The following is a 20,550-nucleotide window of genomic DNA, read 5'->3' on the forward strand; positions in this document are numbered from 1 at the left end:
GATGGGGAGGCACTCACACATTAAGAGGGCTAGGCTCTGCGTGGGACGGTGCCACCTGCCATGGGCACAGTAACCAGGAGAGCAGGCGTGGTGGGCACCTGAGGAGGCCTCCTGAGGACTTGAGGTGGGTGGGGAAGCGGGGTGAGGACCTCAGGAGGGGGGCGCATGTGCAAAGGTAGCAGTGGTCCTGGACCATGTACCCTCGAGGCCTCTGGGGCTGCCCTCTCCGGAAGAGCTGGGTCTGTGCTGGCTTTGTGGGGAGGGGTTTCCTTTTTTTATTAAATTTCTTCATTGATTAAGGTATTACATATGTGTCCTCATCCCCCCACTACCCCCCAACTCCCCCCCCCCACACACACACACACTCATGCCCTCACCCCTCTGTTGTCTGTGTCCATTGGTTAGGAGGGGCTTCCTTGATCTAGAAGGCAGTGCCCAGGGGAGCCATTAATACAGTTCCACTTTCACCCACAGGGGGCGCCCCTGTTTTCCGTTCATTTTCTGGACCTGGAAGAAGAAGGGAAAGGGCAGTAAATATACCCTTTAGGGGGAGGGGCTGGGCACTGGGTCATGGGCTTTCTCTGCCATTGCTCACTGAACTTAATCTTCACAGTCACATGCAGTTAGCTGTGACTGAGCCCAGTTTCCACACAAGGACCCCTGGGCTGAGGAGTGATGATGTTCCTGGTTTGGGAAGGAGTGGTGTTAGACACACCATCCTATCTAATAAAAGATTAATATGCAAATTGACCATACATCTGCCACACCCAAAGCCACGCCCACCAACAATCAGGAGCGAGTATGCAAATTAACCCAACCAAGATGGCTGCAGCCACAGAGAGCAGGAGGCTTGGGTTGCCCCTGGCAATGGAGGAAGCCAAGCTTTCTGCCTGCCCTGGTGGGCCCAGGCCTCCACTCAAGGCTACAAAGTTTCAATTACAGAAGATAAATAAATCCCAGATACCAGGGTCTCTGCTTGGGTTGCCGGGGGGCATGGCCGACCTGAAAACCACCACAGGCCCCTCGCCCAGGCCACCCCACTCCCCAAGGGAACCCCCACCCTGATCTGAGACAACCTTCAGGGCAAACCAGCCAGCCTCCACCCGTGCACCAGGCCTCTATCCTATCTAATCCTATCTAATAAAAGGATAATATGCAAATTGACTGTCACTCCAACACACAAGATGGCTGCCTCATGTGGTCAAAGATGACTGCCCCCATGTGGACACAAGATGGCCACCACAAGATGGCCAGCAGGGGAGGGCAGTTGGGGGGAGCAGGCCTGCAGGGGAGGGCAGTTAGGGGTGACCAGGCTGGCAGGGGAGGGCAGTTAGGGTGACCAGGCCTGCAGGGGAGGGAAGTTAGGGGCAAACAGGCTGGCAGAAGAGTGGTTAAGGGATGATCAGGCTGGCAGGCAGAAGTGGTTAGGGGCAATCAGGAAGGTAGGCAGGCGAACAGTTGGGAGCCAGCAGTCCTGGATTGTGAGAGGGATGTCCAACTGCCCGTTTAGGCCCGATCCAGGTAGGGCCTGAATGGGCAGTCAGACATCCCTCGAGAGGTCCAAGATTGGAGAGGGTGCAGTCTGGGCTGAGGGACCCCCCCCCCCTCCGCCACACACACACACACACACACACGAATTTTGTGCACCAGGCCTCTAGTCCACACCTAAAAGGACCCGCTCTGATACAGGCTTCCTCTGGAGTAGCAAAAAGGTGAAGTTGAAGCTGTTCTGGCTCTGGGGTCAGCCTCCCAGGCTGAGCGTGAAGGGAGATCTGGTCAAGTTCAGGTTTAAAAAACCCTTCAGTGAACAGAAAAGCGTGCACATGTGCACCAAAGGCAGGGCCCACGAGTGCCAGCAACAGTCAGGTGTGAAATGCATCACGGCATACCCCTAGGTGGTGGGGAAACAAGACTACCGCGGCCCGCAACAAGGTGGATGAGGTTCGCTTGTAAAGTTGAGTGAAAGAAGCCAGACACGAAAACTCACATTGCGTGATTCCGATGATAGGAAGTTCAAAAAACAGGCAAAACTACTCTGTACTGTTACCAGTCAGGATGGGCATTACCTGTGGGTGGCGACTGGAAGGGGCCTGTGGGGAGCTCTGGGGTGTGTGCGGCTCATGTTCCAGCTTTGACCTCAGTGCTGGTCCCCTGATGTGTTTCCTTTGTGAAAATGTGTGATCTTGCACAGTTATGATGTGTGTACTTTTCTGTGTGTGTGACACACTTCAATACAACTTACAGCCCTGGCCGGCAGCTTGGTTGGTTAGAGCTCTGTCCTGATAAACCAAGGTTGCAATCCCCAGTCAGGGCACATGCAAGAATCAACCAATGAATGCATAATAAGTGGAACAACAAATCGGTGTTTCTCCTCTCTCTCTCTCTCTCTCTCTCTCTCTCTCTCTCTCTCTCTCATTATCCTTTACTCTCACTCTGTAAATCAATCAATAAAAAAATACAACTTAGAAAAACAAGAACTTCGTGTGGCTGCCCACGGCACCAGAAGAGCAGCCGAACCCCTTCTGTGGCTCAGCAGCCCTGTTGGCCGCCCGACCTGTCATGCCATCCTCCTCCTCACTCACCCATCTCCCGCCTCAGGCCTCCTGCTGTTCCTGACACCTGCCAAGCCATTTTCCACCTCAGGGACTCTCCCTCGCTGGTCCCTCTGCCTGGAAAGCCCTTTCTCTCTTCTCGCCAAGACTGCTTCCTCCAGCTTCTGTGCATCACCCTGAAGAAACCACCTCTTCAGAGAGGCCCTCCTGACTACCCACCTGGAGTCCATCCACAGCACACGCTTATTTCCTGCAAAGCACCAGCCATAATCCGCCAGAGTTTATGTGTTTACAGTTCATTTTCTGCATCTACCACTGGGCTAATGACCACCAACCCGAGGGACATTCGCTATGTGCCCAGCGCTCTTCTAACAGGTGTCAAGGCATTGAATCCTCGACCCCCCTGGGGAGGTGCTATTCTTAGTCCTGCTTGATAATTAAGGCAATTGGGGCTCAGAAAGGTTATATAACTTGCTTGTGGTCACAGAGCTGGACAGTAGCAGAGCCAGGAATTGAATCCATGCATCTTGGCTTCAGAATCCCTTCCTTTAAGTCTACACTTTGACGGATCTTGTCTCTCTTCTTCCCTGTAGTATATCTGGGACAGTGTTTGTTGTGTGAATAAATGAAGGAATGGTGAATAAAGTGCTAGTGGGAAGTGGGGGGAAGCTTGGATCTGAGAGTGGGTGTTGAGGAGACGGGGTAGGGTATGGTATCTGGAGTCCCAATCACAAGGTAACCAGGGACCTGATGGCAGATGGATCTCATTGCAGCTGTGGTCAAGGTCAAGGCCTTACCCATGTCTGCTGCTCTCCAAATTTCTCTCTACCTATCCCCAAACCTTTCCTGAGCTCTCTGTTTAGGCTTTCCTGACCCTGCCCTTCCCCTGCCTCCTTGTGAATATGATGTTTCTCTCCAGCTATGAGCTCTCTGGCCTTCCCAGCCAGGCCTCCCTCGCCTCTCCAACCCCCTTCCTCCCACCCCCACCTCTGAGATCCAGAGCCCTCCTTGCCAGCCAGGGAGGAAGGAGCGACAAGACGCTGCTGTTTTCACGGGTTTTCTGGTCACACAGGGAGAGACTTTATAAAGATCAAAACGCCAGACACACAAAGGGATTCTAGTCGTGAAAGCTGGCATCTGTCGGCATGTTTCACACACTCTTTATGTTCATTATCTCCTTTGAACCTCCAGGTTGAGAAACCCAAGTTCAAGAAAGCTGAAATCACGGGCCACGTGGAGCCCACAAAACCTGGCCCCAAATCCTGAGCCCTCTCTCTCCACGGAGCCCCGTAGCCTCCCTTTGTTCTTGATTGAGGCTCCCACCACCCCATGACCTACAGCACCCACCTTGCCTGACCTTACACAGCACGGTGAGGAGGTGGCCCCTTGAGTAACTGTCAGCACAGGTCCTTGGAGAGTTGCCCTCTGGGAGGCGGAGAGCATGAGGCTGTGGGCCTAGGACCCAGGGCAGGGGAGTGCTGATGGGGCAGCTGAGGGAGGCCCGGAGGTGAGGTGCAAATGCTGCCCCGGTGGCAGGAACTAGTTCTCCCAGCACCAGCCTCAGCCTGTCTGCTTCCCTGTGGCCATTCCCCACCCCAGGGGCCATCGGGACACCTGGGCTGCCTTCTTCACCTGCAACTAAGAGCCCTTGGTCAGAGGAAGCTGCCACTGGCCTTAGGGCAGAGGCAGTTCGAGGGGATGCTGCAGCTCCGGATGTAGGGCAGAGGGCCCCGTTCCAGCCACCAGTATATGCCCAGGGCAACCTGTCTGCCTGCCCCTTCCCTGCTGCTGGGTGTCAATCTGTCCGCCTGCCTCTGTGGCTCAGAGGCCCAGGGTTGGAGTGACTCTCCCCACTCCACTTCCGGCCCGATCCAGCTCTCTGGGCCCATGTTCACTGCCTGAGATGTCCTGCCCTTGCCCCCATCACTGTCTTTGGCAGTCCCAGCCTCCAGGGAATGTCGAATTTGGGCGTGTGAGGCCATGAGGGTTCCAGCAGTCTGTGGGGGACAGGACAGGACACCTAAGTCCATTTGTGCCCTCAGACTCCATGCTAAGCCTTGTTGCTGTCTCTCTTTGAGTCAAAACAGCCGTAGGATCAGCACCCCCCCCCCCTCAATCCTCGCTGTCATCCTTTATCCTGGATCTCACCCACAAGACCCCAGACTCCCACCGTGTCCCAGCTGCCAGAAGCCATGCCTTGCCCACAGCCAGGCCCCAGTGCCCAGGCAGAAGACAGCCTGGCAGGGGCCCCTCCCCCAGCTTCTCTGGTGCTGTGGGAGGCAGAGAAGCTAGTCCATGGTACCTGTGGGCCACCCGTTTCATCCACTCCATCCCCCAGCCCCCCAGGCATCTGCTCTGGGCACATAGTTTGGCCATCCAGTCACTGAGTGAACAAGACCTCTTTTCTTCCAACTAGCATTTTCTAAGGGCATGTGGAGGTGAAGGAGAGGCCATTCCTGATCCCTGGCCTTAGGGCAGGGATAGTGTAGGGTTGAATTCTGCCCCGCAGATACATCCAAGTCCTAATCCTCATACTTGTGCATGTGACCTTATTTGGAAATAGGTCTTTGCAGAAGTTACTTAATTAAGGATCTCCAGATGAGATCACCTGGGATTTAGAGTGGGCCCTAAATCCGATGACGGGTGTCTTTCTTTTTTTTTTTTTTTAATATTTTATTGATTTTTTACAGAGAGGAAGAGAGAGGGATAGAGAGCTAGAAACATCGATGAGAGAGAAACATCGATCAGCTGACTCTTGCACACCCCCTACTGGGGATTTGCCCGCAACTAAGGTACATGCCCTTGACCGGAATCGAACCTGGGACCCTTGAGTCCGCAGGCCGACGCTCTATCCACTGAGCCAAACCGGTTTCGGCCGATGACGGGTGTCTTTCTAAGAGAAAAGGGAGGCCCTGGCTGGTGTGGCTCCGTTGGTTGGGCATTGGCCCGTGCACCGCAAGGCTGCTGCTTCGATTCCCCGTCAGGACATATGCCAGGACTGCGGGCTCTATCCCTGGTGGGGGGCGGGCAGGAGGCAGCCTATGGATGCTTTGCTCCCCCATCGATGTTTCTCTCTTCTAAAAATCAATAAAAATAAAAAAAAAAATTTTTTAAAAAGAGAGAGATCACAGATATCGAGACCCATGGGGGAGAAGGCCACGTGGAGGAGAGGTAGGGACTGGAATGAGGAGGCGCCAGGCCCCGGGATGCCAAAGGTGGCCAGTCACCACCAGAAGCTGAGAGAGGCCTCGGGAGATTCTACCTCAGCCTCGTCTGGAGGAAACCAGTGCTGTCCACACCTTGATTTCGGACTTCTGGCCTCCAGGACTGTGAGAGGATAAATGTCTGTTGTTCTAAGCTGCCAGGTTTGTGGTCATTTGTTGCAGCAGCCCAGCAGCCTAAGACAGATGTCCTGAGCCTCTGCCAAAGGCGCTGAGCAGAGTGCCATGCGGCCTGGGGCACAGTGGCCCCGGCCTGGGGGTTAGACGAGGCTTCGCAGACAAGGCATACTTCATGGGCCTGTAACCTCGCCAAGAAGAGATAAGGACATGGTAGGACCTCGTAGGTGAGGGTCTAAGGCAGGACCATTTGGCGTGTTGAGTGCCCAGCTAGCTGGCTGGCGGGGCCTCAGCCCAGGGACGGGGCGGGGGGGGGGGGGGCCGGTTATGGGCAGGAGCCTAGAAGGGTGAATGGAATGGGCTCAAGGCTGAAGGCTTTGAATGTCAGGGTTGGAGCAAAGAGAAGAGAGGTAGAAATGTTGGCTGGAAACCAGAAAGTTCTGGATGGTTTTTTCAGCTCCTGGAAAGCCTGCAGGGAAAAAAGCAAGAAGGGGCAATCCAGGGGGGTCTCTGAGACGCTTCAGGGAGGCAGATATCAGCTCAGCATAAATAAGAACTTTCTCATGGTCAGTCCTCTCCCCCCGCCCCCGAATTGAGACATCCTTGAGAGGTAATGAGCTCCCCACCAAGGGAGGCGTGTAAACAAGAGTGCCTGACAGAGACCTCAGCCCTGGAGTAATGTCGTTATGGCTGGTCCCAAAGACCCTCTCTATCCTAAGACCCTACATATTGCCTGGCTGGGCCCCTCTCCTCAGCAGCCAGCGTTGGACTTCTCCCTTTCCCACTCCAGGGGTCAATGACACAGAATTACTCTGACTCAAGCCACCCACACCCCCTTTCCTGCCAGACCCCAGAGCCTGTCACCTGTGAAGACATGAGTGCCATCCCTTGAGGCCCAGAACTCAGGAATAGCAGGTTGATTCTTGCCTCTTTCCCCAAATGAAAGGCTGACCCTCCTGGGCTTCAAAACCCCAAAATATCTCCCAAGTGCCTCCTCCCCTCGGGGGAACAATCCCTGCAGCTTTTAGTGTGTGTGAACCTGATTCTGAGCATCTCCATCTGTTAAGCTCTACCACCCTCAGAGGCAGCAAGCGGGTTAAGAGCACCAGAGTCACTGTGTGACCTTGGGTAAGTTACTTACCTTCTCTGTGCTTCAGTTTCCTCAAACTGCAAGCCAGAGCTCTTTAGAGACAGTCCAGGACCTGCCTCCACCTCAGGCTGGCAAGAGCCTACAATGTCTGATACCTGGGGAAAATTATTGCCTTCAAAATAGGAAAGGAAAAGAAACTGTAAGTAAATATTTGATCATGCACAGTTATTTTGTCAACTAGTAAACTGCCTCTCAACAAAGTGTGATAAAGAATTCTATTTATTTACTGTAAAATGTGGACTAATTTCTGTGAAGTGTCATGGGACAAGGCCTTCAGTAGTAGAAAGGACCTGGGGGCCTAGGAGAGTCTTAAATGGCCCTGGCCCTCGAATCCTTTCCCCTCTTTCCCAGGCCTGGAATTCCCTTGGCTTAGTCTTTTCCAGGGCGTGAGATCAAAAAAGTGTGAGCACCATTGCCAATAGGTCCCTGTTAAAATAGGGCAGAAGAGCTACAGGAATACATCTCTGAACCCTCCCCAGACCCTGAGCCACAGCTGAGGCGGCTCTCCCTCAGGGCACCCAGGTGGCCCTCCCTCAGGACACCCAGGGGGAGGTGTCAGGACCTCATGGGCAAGAGCAGGATGCATGACAGCCACAGAAAGCATTTGGAGGTGGTGGCAGGTGTCACCAGCAGGGAGCTGGGCAGTCAGCTGACACAGCCGGAAAAATCATAGCAAGACAGAGGGGTATGAGCTCAAGGCTTGGCACACAGCCCAAGAAGAGCCGGGGGACCGGCGGGTCCGTGGGGCTTGGAAATGCCCACCTCCAGCTAAATCACAATGCCGGCTGTCTGGACACTCATCCCCCGCTTGGCTCTAACCTGTCCTGCCCACCCCTCTGGGCCCGCACATCAGAGCTGGAGCCTGGATTTGGGCAAGGTTGCTAGCTCCAGAAATCATGCCATACCCTCCCCCTCACGGGAGCCCAGGATAGAGTTGGCACGGATGTGTCCACGGGGGAGGCATGAATGAGTGAAGATTCTTCTTCAGGGTAATTCTTAGGACTCTTCTATTTCTTTCTCTAGCCTGGGAGGTGGCAAAGTATTTTCTCTAAATGTCTCAGTAAGCCAGAAATCACAGGTCAGATATTTCCATTGTATCTTCTCACCTAGCACTCAGCCTCTCGTCTACCCTTCACCATCTGTCAGGCCACACACTTTAAGCTTCAAACACTTGCCCTACTAACTATTCCCCAACACACCCAGCTCTTTCTCACCTCTAAGCTTTTCCTCAATGCAATTCCTTTTGTTTGGAATGTCCTCTATCTGCTTCTCTCCATGCAAACTCCTCTTCATCCTTCAAAACCCTCTCCTGTGAAGCCTTCCATAATTGCTCCACCAAGTCGGTCACTCTCCTCTCCCACAGAACCGGGACCCCCCCTCTAGGACATCACGTACATCACAGTGGGTGTCCTGGAATTATTTGTTTCTGTGCTGTCCCTACTGGATGCTGGCCAGTTGAAGAGTAGATACCATGTCTTATTAAACTCCTGATCCTTTAGGCCTAGCATATAGCAGGTGCTTTGTCGATATTTAAAAATCAAAATCTCCGATTTCTGAAGGCCTTCAGTGCCAGGCACAGTTCTCAGTGCATTACGTGCATTGACTCATCTAGCCTTTCAACACGCCCACTTTACACATCCAGCAGCTTTTATCTGCCCCCACTTCCAGGCACTCAGCAGCTGAGGTTAAGGAATGTGGCCAACAAGATATGGAAATAACCCAAGTGTCTGTCGACAAGTGAATGGATAGAAGATGCAGTATAGCCCTGGCTGGTTTGGCTCAGTGGATAGAATGTTGGCCTGCAGACTGAAGGGTTCCTGGTTCGATTCCGGTCAAGGGCACATGCCCAGGTTGCGGGCTCGAACCCCAGTGGGCGGTGGGGAGTGCAGGAGGCAGCCGATCAATGATTCTCTCTCATCATTGATGTTTCTAGCTCTCTCTCCCTCTCTCTTCCTCTCTGAAATCAATAAACATATATATTTTTTTTTAAAAAAAGAAGAAGCCGAAACCAGTTTGGCTCAGTGGATAGAGCGTCAGCCTGCGGACTCAAGGGTCCCAGGTTCGATTCCGGTCAAGGGCATGTACCTTGGTTGCGGGCACATCCCCAGTAGGGGGTGTGCAAGAGGCAGCTGATCGATGTTTCTCTCTCATCGATGTTTCTAACTCTCTATCCCTCTCTCTTCCTCTCTGTAAAAAATCAATAAAATATATTAAAAAAAAAAAAAGAAGAAGATGCAGTATATACAGGGGTGGGCAAAAGTAGGTTTACAGTTGTGAGTATGAGAGTTTATTCTTGTATTTTTATTTATTTATTATTGTATTACTTATTATCATTATTAACCTACTTTTGCCCTTCCCTGTATACACAATGGAATATTATTCAGACACAAGAAAGGAGGAAATCCTGCCATTCATGACAACATGGATAAACCTTGAGGAAATTATGCCAAGTGAAATAAATCAGATAAAGACAAATATTGTATGATCTCACTTATATGTGGAGTTGAAATAGCTGAACTCATAGAAACAGGGAGTAGGGCGGTGGTTGCCAGGGCTGGGGGAAATGAGGAGATGTTGGTCAAAGGGTACAAACTTCTAGGTATAAAAGAACATGATCTGGGAATCTAATGTGCAACATAGTGATTATAGCTAATAAGACTGTATTATACACTGGAAAGTTGCTACAAGAGTAGATGATGTGGTTTAGCATCTACCTATGACCAGGAGGTTGGGGTTTGATTCATGGTCAGGGCACATGCCCAGGTTTCGGGCTCGGTCCCTGGTAGGGAGCATGCAGGAGGCAGCCAATCTGTGATTCTCTGTCATCATTGATGTTTCTATCTCTCACTCCCTCTCCCTTCCTCTCTGAAATCAATAAAAAAATTTTTTTTAAAGAATAGATCTTAAAAAAGAAATGGTACTTATGTGACATGATAGAAATATTAACTAAGGCTATGGTGGTAATCATTTTGTAACATGTGTTGTACACATTAAACTTAACAGTGTTACATGTTAATTATATCTCAATAAATCTGGGGGAGGGAAAAGAGCTGTTTTTAAAGAAAGAGTGGTTCTGACAAATTACAGTACAAATGAGACCTGATAAGGGATTTCATGTATTTGATGCTCCTACCATTTGATTGAACTTAAGTGTGGCTTCTACTTTCATCTAGTCGAAGAATAAATCAAATGATTTCCCACTGAAAAGAAAGAAAGAAAGAAAGAAAGAAAGGAAGGAAGGAAGGGTGGAAGGAAGGAGGAGAAATAGAACAAACACTAGCAGATGGCAGAGGTGAAATGCAAACAAATGAGTAACACTTGAAGAATTGATGGATGAACAAGTGAGGAAAGGACTGCAAGGAGGAGAAAATCCAATAAAGAGGGACTTCCTCAGGATTGGGGAAGAAGTGTGCCTCTTCAGAAATAAAAAGAAACCCTTTGATCCAAATCCAGCCTTTTAATAAAGAAATGTATTTTTCTTTCTTCTCCCAATCCCTCTTTTAACTGCCTCCCACTCAGGAACTGAGCATCCTCTGTGTAGAAACTAACAAACCTGAAGGGGTGTGAAGGGAGTGCTCAGTAGAGCACCCCACATGGCTGGGACCCCTGGGGTGGGTGGCTGCTGGGGTCCTGCAGAACCAGAGGACGGGCCATGGAGCAGCCCTGGGAAGGCCCTTTCCCACAGGGCATGGCGTTTCCTCGTCTCCCCGTGGGGATGAGCTACAATGTCCCCCTGGCCTCCTGTCCCAACCCCTCTGGGCCATCCCCTCCACACTGCCAGCCTCCACACTGCCCACCGCCAGAGCAGCAATTCTAAAATCTTGCTGCGATCCCTTCTGTCTCCTACTCAACTTACCCACTCTCTCCAACACCCAGTCTTGGCCCCACCCGCCTCCTTCTACCCCACCAGTGACTCCACTCTCCCACCATGCTATCTACTCCCTATTTCTTCTTCTTCTTTTTAAAGTTTATTGGTTGGTTTTTAGGAAGAGAGAGGAAGGGAGGAAGAGGTTGATTCTTGTCTGTGCCCTGACCTGGGATGGAACCCGCAATCTTGGCACACGGGAAAGACACTCTAACCCACAGAGCCACCGGACCAGGGCTCCCTATTTCTTCTTCACCCTTACGGGCCCAGTTTATTTTCCAATCCCCAGCAGGTAACAGAAACCCACTCACGACGAAGCAAAAGAGGAAGATTTATCAAAAAGATCCATCCCCTGAAGGCACCCAGGGCAGCAATGCAGCCAGGTGTCCATAAAGGACAAGAATCAGGGATGGAGGGACTGTCGTGAGCCCAAGTGGCTCCCCTCTGCGGCCAGCCTTCCCCCTTCTTCTCTGCAGGCCCCTCGTGGGGGAGAAAGGCCCCCACAGCTCCCTAGGCAGCGTGACTTTTAGAATTCCAACCTGTGCCACAGAGAGAGCTCTGATTGGCCGGTGTGGGTCAGCTGACCAACCCTGCTCCAATCCCAGGCCAGGAGTGTGGTCATGTGATACAAACACATCCGCCCAGACCCAGGGGGCAGAGTGGAGGAGAGAGGGATGCTGATTCTACAAAAAAGTGCCTTGTGGCCTGCTCCTCCTCACCCTCACTCCTCCTGAGGGATTTAGTTTCTCTCTCTCTGCCTGTTACTACCCTTCCTTTGCAACTCCATTTAAGTTCCACTCGCATTCTGCTTGCCGCGTGAATCGGCTGTGCGTGCCTGTCTCTGTGCCTAAGCCCATGTGAGGACCATGCAGTACCGACAGACCCCGACCTCTGTATCAGCTCAAGGCCTGCATCCAGACCTTCTCTCCAGGGCAGGCTTCGCGGGTGGACAGCCTGTGAGTGGGCACGGGCCCTGTGCATGGGTGGCTTAATGCTCTGCTGTTGCCATCTTCAAATGTTCAGTAATTTTTGAATAGGGTCCAGCATTTTTATTTTGCTCATGGCCCTGCAAATGATGTAGCTGGACCTGCCTGCCTCCCTGCCCCACATGGAGCTGTTCTTCCCCACCTGACAGTCCATCTGCTTGGCTGTCATAAAATGCTGCAGACTGGGCGGCGTAAGCAAGTTGATATTCTCATAGTTATGGAGGTTAGAAGCCCAACATCAAGGCGCTGGCAGGGTGAGAACTCTCTTCCTGGCTTGTAGATGGCCGTCTTCTCACTGGGTCCTCACAGGCTTTTTCCTTCGTGGGAGCGTTTCTCTCCCCGCCCCTTCCTCTCTCCTTCAGGGCAGATCACAGCTCTGAGGGTCTAGGTGTGGGTCCAGCACCAGGAAAGGGGCAGCCGGTCCCCACCCCTTCTGTGTCCTCCCCCTGAGGGAGGCTCGCCCCTCAGCTCCAGCTCACCGGCCTCGGTCCAGTGTTGGCTTTGCTGACCAGGGCCTGACCAGTTCAACAGGCCACAGAAGGCCCTTCCTGGATCCCTGCCTCTGGGCCTGCACCAGTGCCCTTAGGGAACTCAGGAAACATCTGGAAGCGCCTCCATCAACACTGGGTGCAGAGGGCAGGGCCTCTTACTTGCCTGTGTTTACCTCAGGCCTGGCTGAGATGCTCTCCCAGGGGCTTGCAGTCTCCACAGCTTTTTCTGGGAGGCCAGGGCCTGGGAGGGGAGCTGGGGGAATGAATGGGGTATTGAGGCACGTCTCAGGCCCCTAGGGCTGCTCTTCCCACCTGCTGGATGCAGAGAAAGGTGCCCGCCGCCCCCCACACCTCCTTCCACTCCCAGGCCATTCCTAAAAACGTTCTGGGAGGAGCCCTCCAAGGCCGCAGCCCTCCATTTCTCACGAACCTCTTCTCCCTCAGAAAGCCCCACGAGAGCTCCTACCCGGGCAAGCTTGTTCTCAAAGCTGCTGTTTCAGTTGTGGGCTCTGAAAAGCCTTATGTGCCACCCAAAGCGGAGCACTGACTTCTTTGTTCCCCTGTGTCCACCCTCCTAAGGGCCAGTGCGGAAGCCAGGCCAGTCACTGGCCAGTGAGTGTGCGGTGAGGGTGGGGGCAGGCTGGACAGAGGAGAATAAAAGGAAAAACAAAAACAACCGCAGAATCAAAACAATACTCTTCCACACAGACCCAGGGGCAGCCCCCCCCCCCCCACGCTCTGCCCTCCACAGGTAAGCCCATTTTTCAGTGTCTGGTTTGTGTGTGCACGTACATATTTTGCTGTCATTTTTGCCACTTGGAGCCAGCTTGCCTGGGTTCAGATGCCCACTCTGCTGTTTACCCGGTGTGCACGGCCTTGGGAAAATCACTCAACCTCTCTGTAAATCAATGTTCTCATCTGTAAAATGGGCATAACAATAGTAGTGAACTTGAACTCACAGAACTGGGAACATTACGTTACATAGTACATGTGAATGCTGTGTAGTGTGAACTGTGGTTATTGTGTTGTTTGTGCTGTGGGCCTAGTTCACACTTTTTCTTTATTGCAGAGTACAGTCGTCCCTCAGTATTAGGGAGGGGATCGGTTCCAGGACCCAGGGACACTAAAATCCAGGGATGCTCAAGTCCATTATATAAAATTGTGTAGAGTATTTGCATATAACCTATTCACATCCTCCCATATATTTTAAAGCATCTCTCGGTTGCAATGTGAATACTAGGTAAATATTTGTTGTACTGTATCATTTAGGGAATAATGACAAGAAAAAAAAGTGTGTGTTCAGACTACATAATATATGGCAGCAACAACATAACTTTTCCCCCAAATATTTCCATCCCAGGTTGATTGACTCTGGGGATGTAGAGCTTGTGGATCTGGAGGCCAACTGTATCCCATTGTGTGGCTGCATCACAGTCTCCTATTGATGGACCAAGGTTGTTTCTCTCTTTTTTTTTTTTTAATATATTTTATTGATTTTTTTACAGAGAGGAAGGGAGAGGGATAGAGAGTTAGAAACATCAATGAGAGAGAAACATCGATCAGCTGCCTCCTGCACACCCCCTACTGGGGATGTGTCCGCAACCAAGGTACATGCCCTCGACCGGAATCGAACCCGGGACCCTTCAGTCCGCAGGCCGACGCTCCATCCACTGAACCACCCCGGCCAGGGCTGTTTCTCATTTTTGTTATTATAAATAATGGGGCAACGAACGCACTAGCCATGTACATTTTTAAAAGTTATCACCAAGTTGCCTCCTCCAAAGATTGTACCAACTTATACTTCTGCCAAACTAGCTGTCTCCTTACGTCCTTATCAGCACTGGACAGCAGCAATTTGATGGTGAGAAAATGATGGTTGATGGTTGTTTTAATTTGCATTTCTCTGATTCCAGGGTGGTGGGGCATCTCTTCATGGGAGTATTGGCCAGTTCGTCTCCTCTTCTGCGAATTTGCCCACTTCCTTCCTTTGCCCATTTATAGGAGTTCTCATGTATTCCTTGTTTTATATGTTGCAAGTATTTTCTCCCAGGCTGTTTCTTGTCTTTTCTTTTTATTGATTGATTGATTTTAAAGAGAAAAAAAAGAAGGGAGAGAAAGAGAGAGAAACATCGGTCTGTTGTTCCATTTATTTATGCATTCATTGGTTGATTCTTGTATGTAGTCCTGACCTGGGATCAAACCCACAACCTTGGCGTATCCGGCCAGGGCTACCCGGCCAGGGCTACCCGGCCAGGGCTCTTTTTTCTTTTTAAATACCCTCTTTAGTTTAGAATAGTGTTAGATTTACAGAAAAATTGGTAAAGGAGTATAGAGAATTCCCAAAGCCATTTTCCTCTATTAATAATATTACCTCATATTAGCACAGTACCATTGTCACAATTAAAATTACCCCTAATTGATATAATATTGTCAATTAAAATCCAAACATTATTTGGATTTCCTTAGGTTTTACCTCGTGTCCTTCTGTCCCAGGACCCCAGCCAGGACGCATGCTACATTTAGTCACTGAGTTTCCTTAGATTCTCTTGTCTGCGGCAGGTTCTTAGACTTCTTGTGTTTGTATGACGGTGGCAGTTTTGAGGGGGACCAGTCAGCTATTTTGTGGAATGTCCCTCATTGAGATTTATCTGTTTTTCTCTTGATTAGACAGGAGTTATGAGTTTTGTTGTTGTTTTTTTTGGGGGGGGGGGGGGAAGACCACAGAGATAAAGTCTCAGTTTTGTCCTATCACTCGTCACTGTTGATGCTGCCTCAGTCACCTGGCTGTGAATCTGTCAGGCTTCTCCACTGTCCAGTTACTCTTTTATTCCCCCATCACTTGTCTGTTAGCTGTGTTTATGGTGCTCATGGGCCTGTAGTGTTGATAAAAAAAGACCCAAACCTAGAGAAAACTTTTATAAGACTTTGGGCCAAATTTTTGAAGACATGCCAGAAGTAAGATCTCAATGGATTGAGAAAAAAAAAACCTCTGGAGAATGACATTTTTGCAGCTCATTTTATACATTTCATCCAAGAAGGAAACATGAGGAGGAGGGTCACGTGAAACCCATTCGTGGTAGATTGACGGGCAGGAGAAAGCAAAGAAGGGAAATGCCTAAAATTAGATAAAAGATAAGAGGGAGAGAGACATACTTCTTTTCCATTGGTGAGCACGAGATAGTTAACATTTCACATCGACAGCGCGTAGCGATGGCATGTGGGCAGCGAGATAGCAGTGAGGAGGCGTTCGTGGTCTGTGCTCTGTGGTTTGTGCCCCGTGGTCTGTGCCCCGTGGTCTGTGCTCCAGGGCAGGTGGCGGTGCCCTGAGGGCTCTGGGAAAGAAACCCACTCTGACAACTCGAAGGTGTGTTCTCGCTGCAGGAGGACCGGGGACAGGGCTCATTCAGGTGAAGATTAACCTCTACTAAGGAAGCCTGGACGCGACTACCTGCCACGGCGCCCACTTCAGAATTTGTGATCAGACCATCCTGTGTGCGGCTCTCAGTCCCCGATCCCTCGATCCGTCGGTGTGTTTCATTCACAGGAGTGAGTGCCCTGGCGCTCCTCGCCCCAGGCTAAGAGCTTCCGCATGCGCCTCATTGACTCCTCAGGACGACCCACGCTGCTGGTCCCCTTATTGTCTCCACTTCTTCACTAAGAAAGCAGAATCTTCCCACGATTCACCACCCCAGAGCTAGCAAGTGGCGAAGTCAGGGCTCCTACCCGGATCTGTCCGAAGGAACCAGGATGTAACTGCTCAGATGTAGAAACCAGGTCGGGAGAGGGGACATTTGTCCAAGTCCACCCAGCAAGTTGGTGGCTTTGCCCAGGCGCTCCCACAGCCAGGCCACGTCTGACCCACCAAGTCTGGCTGTTCGCCCTCCACCCACCCACCCCCTCGTGCCCTGCCCTGGCCTCAGCCCCACCCCGGTCTGCCCACTCCTGTCCCTTCTCCGGTTTGTGTCCTTTGGCCACTCTGGCTTCCAGCACCCCCAGGGGAAGGGACCCAGACTTCCCAGCAAATAAACACGCCCACAGGTTTCCAAATATACAGAGATAAGTGTCCCTCCCGCCCAGCCGGGGCTGGCTGCAAGGCCACACGCCGCCCTGCTCCTGCTCCAGCTTCTCCTGGGGTGGAGTTTGGGTCCCGAGTCCTCGACGGCAGGGCTAGCCAACAGCCTGTGGTTTGGGCACGTTTTCCACTCTTCACATTTGATGAAACAATTGTGAACAAGTCTTCCCAAACTCGACAACAGAGTCTTCATCATCAGACAGAGCCCCTCTGTGAGTCGTCTAACGGGCTGTCTCCGCAGCCTGCACCCCAGCTTCCCATGCGGGGGCACAGAGCTGTTCGGTGTGGCCATCTCCACAGTCACCACTTACAGAGGGGTTGCTTTTTAAACGATGCATTACGGAGAGTTTTGAACATATGCAAAGTTAGGCAGAGTACCCCCTCACCCAGCCTCCATCACCCAGTCTCCCCCACTCAGCCTCCATCACCCAGCCTCCATCACCCAGCCTCCATCACCCAGCCTCCCCCACCCAGTCTCCCCCACCCAGTCCCCATCACCCAGTCTCCCCCACCCAGTCTCCCCCACTCAGTCCCCATCACCCAGTCTCCCCCACCCAGTCTCCATCACCCCGTCTCCCCCCCACTCCCCCACTCAGTCCCCATCACCCAGTCTCCCCCACCCAGTCTCCCCCACCCAGTCTCCCCCACCCAGTCTCCATCACCCAGTCTCCCCCACCCAGTCTCCATCACCCAGTCTCCCCCACCCAGTCCCCATCACCCAGTCTCCCCCACCCAGTCTCCATCACCCAGTCTCCCCCACCCAGTCTCCATCACCCAGTCTCCCCCACCCAGTCTCCATCACCCAGTCTCCCCCACCCAGTCTCCCCCACCCAGTCCCCATCACCCAGTCTCCATCACCCAGTCTCCCCCACCCAGTCTCCCCCACCCAGTCTCCCCCACCCAGTCTCCCCCACCCAGTCCCCATCACCCAGTCTCCATCACCCAGTCTCCCCCACCCAGTCTCCCCCACCCAGTCTCCACCACCCAGTCTCCCCCACCCAGTCCCCACCACCCAGTCTCCATCAATCAGCTCTAGCAGTTATCAGCTTAGAGTTGATCTTGCTTCATCCATGTCCCCATCCATTTCCTTCACCTTCAAAACAAATCCCAGGTATTGTATTATTTCACCCACAAAAGGTAAGAATAATCTAAAAGATGAGTCTTTTATTAATGTGACTATAATATCGTTTTTACCCCTAAAAAGAAATTGTTTTATAATATCACCAAACATTTGGTCAACGTTCCCAATATTTCGTAAATATTTTCTTTATTTATAGTTTGAATAGTATCCAACCAAATAAGGTGTTGCAGTTGGTTAACATGTCAGGTTTTCCTTTCTTTTTTGGGGGTCAGGTTTTCTTTACTCCAGAGTTTCCCCCTCCATCTCCTTTCTTTGCCGTTTATTTGTTAAGAAGAAGCGTGGCCGTGTCCTGCGGGATGCCCAGGCTGGGCTCCGCTGATTGCAGCCCCCGTCAGTTTCGCTCGCTCCTCTGCCCCCAGGTTCTCACACCCTGGGAGTGGGATCTACACGCTTGATAAGATGCGGGCTCGACCTTTTTTGGCAAGAATGTTTCAGGTGATGCTGTTTCTCCAAGCAGGAGGCACAGGCTGTCTGGTTGCCTCGAGGTTATCATATTGCTTTAAAATAAAGTCTTGTTTGGGCCGAAACCGGTTTGGCTCAGTGGATAGAGCGTCGGTCTGCGGACTGAAGGGTCCCAGGTTCGATTCCGGTCAAGGGCATGTACATTGGTTGCGGGCGCATCCCCAGTGGGGGTTGTGCGGGAGGCAGCTGGTCGATGTTTCTCTCTCATCGATGTTTCTAGCTCTCTATCCCTCTTCCTTCCTCTCTGTAAAAATCAAATAAAATATATTTAAAAAAAAAAATAAATAAAAAATAAAATAAAGTCTTGTTTGGAAAAAACTTCAAACCTACGGAAAGTTGCAAGGATAGGACAGTGACCTCCCAGGTTTTCACCTTGATTTCCCAGTGTTTGCCACACTTGCTTTATCATCCACAGTCTTTTATAGAATCTAATATGTATATTTTAATCATCTGAGACTAGGTTGCAAGCATTGAACCCCTTCCCCCTGACGTATTTCAGCATGTATCTCCTAAGTACTCTCTCCTGTAACCACCTAAAAGAAAAATAATTCCTATTTCCACAACGCTTCTGACCCCAAATGTGTGGGTTTCCCCCTCATGCTAAACCATTTTCCAACTCTCCAGACACCGCCTGGGTGTCCTACAGTTCAGTTCTGACACTAACTAGCCGGTTAGCACAGACCCCACAGGGGTAGGGCCCAGTCCCACACATTGTCCCCACTTCAGACGCCAGTCACAAGCTGCAGGTTTTCACCTGGGCTCCTGTCTGACCGGCTGTAAATGGGGGATTCCCAGATCCCCTTCTCAAGTTCCATAATTTACTGGAAAGGCTCACAGGACACAGGGAAACACGACGCTGACTGGGTTATTAGAAAGGCTACAATGACGGGTGCAGATGGAAGAGATGCAGAGGGCAAAGGGCGGAGGGGGCTCCCCAGGTGAAGGGCCGTCTCGGGTCCGTTTACCCCTGTCCCTTGTCTATCTGACTGCCCTCACTTCCCCAAGCCCCTCTTTTCCCCCGAAGAACTGAGCTGTGCCCAGATCTCCGAACGGTCCAGCTGTTTGGCATCTCCATGCCTTTGCACGTGCCGCTCCATCTGCCTGGAGCGCCCTCCCCAATGGTTCCAGCTCTGCTAGCTGCTCCTCAGGCAGCCTGCTCCGATGCCCACCCTGTAGGAGCTGACCTTGCCCTTCTCTGGGCACCCCTGCCCCCTGAGCCAGCAGGGAGTGCTGGTTCAGTCACATGGCGGTCAGTGTGGTGGACTTGGGAGGGGCTGTGCGTCACCCTCTCTCAAGTCCTCACCGAGCAGGGCTCTGAAAGCCTTGCTTAGTGTTGGCTGAATTGACTGCTTGTGCCTGGATCTCAGAGAAGGAAGAGAAGCGTGGAGGGGATGGGGGCAGGGAGGGGGGGGTGGCTGCCACAGTGGGCGGGGTGAGGACAGAGGCTTCTTCCCAGGCTCCTTCTTGCACTGGCACTAACCCAGAGACCACCTCCTGGGAGGCCCGGGGCGGCCGTCTGGTCTGCGGCTCGGCCCGCGTTCCTGGAGCCTGATGCCCACAGCCCTGCCAAGGCCAAGGTAAGCTGAGGACACGCTGGGCTCCGAGGGTCAGGCTGCCCGAGGCTCTCATGGAGTGCTGCTTCCGTGGGCTGGCCCCGGGCTCAGCACATGCGTGCCTTGGCCCATCTGATCTCCAAGACGCTGCTCCTGTTACACCCTCACTTCCCAGAGGAGGCTGCCAAGGCCCAGCAAGGGGACTGCCCAGGGGCACACAGGGTCAACCCCGTGAGGAGAGACTGTTACCGTTTTCATTGAACAGATGGGGAAACCAAGGCACAGAGAGGTTACGCGACTTGCCCGAGGTCACCTAGGTAGCAAGTGGTGGAGCCAGGGTTCTAGCTCAGGCATTGAGCCCTCCAGCCTGATGACGACGGCGATGAGGACGAGGGCCAAGACGGGGTTCCCTGCCAGGTCACAGCACCCCGCAGTTGGCACAGCTTTTGCATACGTGGCACCTGTTCTGCCTTCCAGCCCGGGGGAGATGCAGAGACCACAACCCCCATTTTACAGAGGAAAGAAGGAAGACTTGCTCAAGGTCACTCAGCAGGTTAGGTGCAGGCAGGGCTTGGGCCCCAGGTTCAACACCCAGGCCTGGCCCGCCCTGGCCCTCGGACAGGTAGGGCACTGCGTTTGGAATCCTGAGGAAAGGGCCTTTGGGCACCCAGGGGCGTGGGTTCTGGGCTGGGAGGCAGGAGCCGGGGCGAGAGCCCAGCTTTGCCTCCAGCTCGCTGTGGGAGCCTCAGCGTCCTCATGTGTAAACTAAGCAGCCTGCATCTGTGGGGCTCTGGGGGCCCCTCCAGCCTGACTTGGCAGCCCTCGCTTCGGGAGGTGCTTGGGGATGCGGTGTTCTCTGCGTGCCTCATTGCTCTCGCCATTAGCACAGCGAGTGGCCCCATTTCTCTTGCAGGATCTTTTTTTTCCAGCTGCTCGCGGC

Source organism: Eptesicus fuscus, chromosome 13, assembly GCF_027574615.1.
Source record: "Eptesicus fuscus isolate TK198812 chromosome 13, DD_ASM_mEF_20220401, whole genome shotgun sequence".
Classification (NCBI taxonomy): Eukaryota; Metazoa; Chordata; class Mammalia; order Chiroptera; family Vespertilionidae; genus Eptesicus; species Eptesicus fuscus.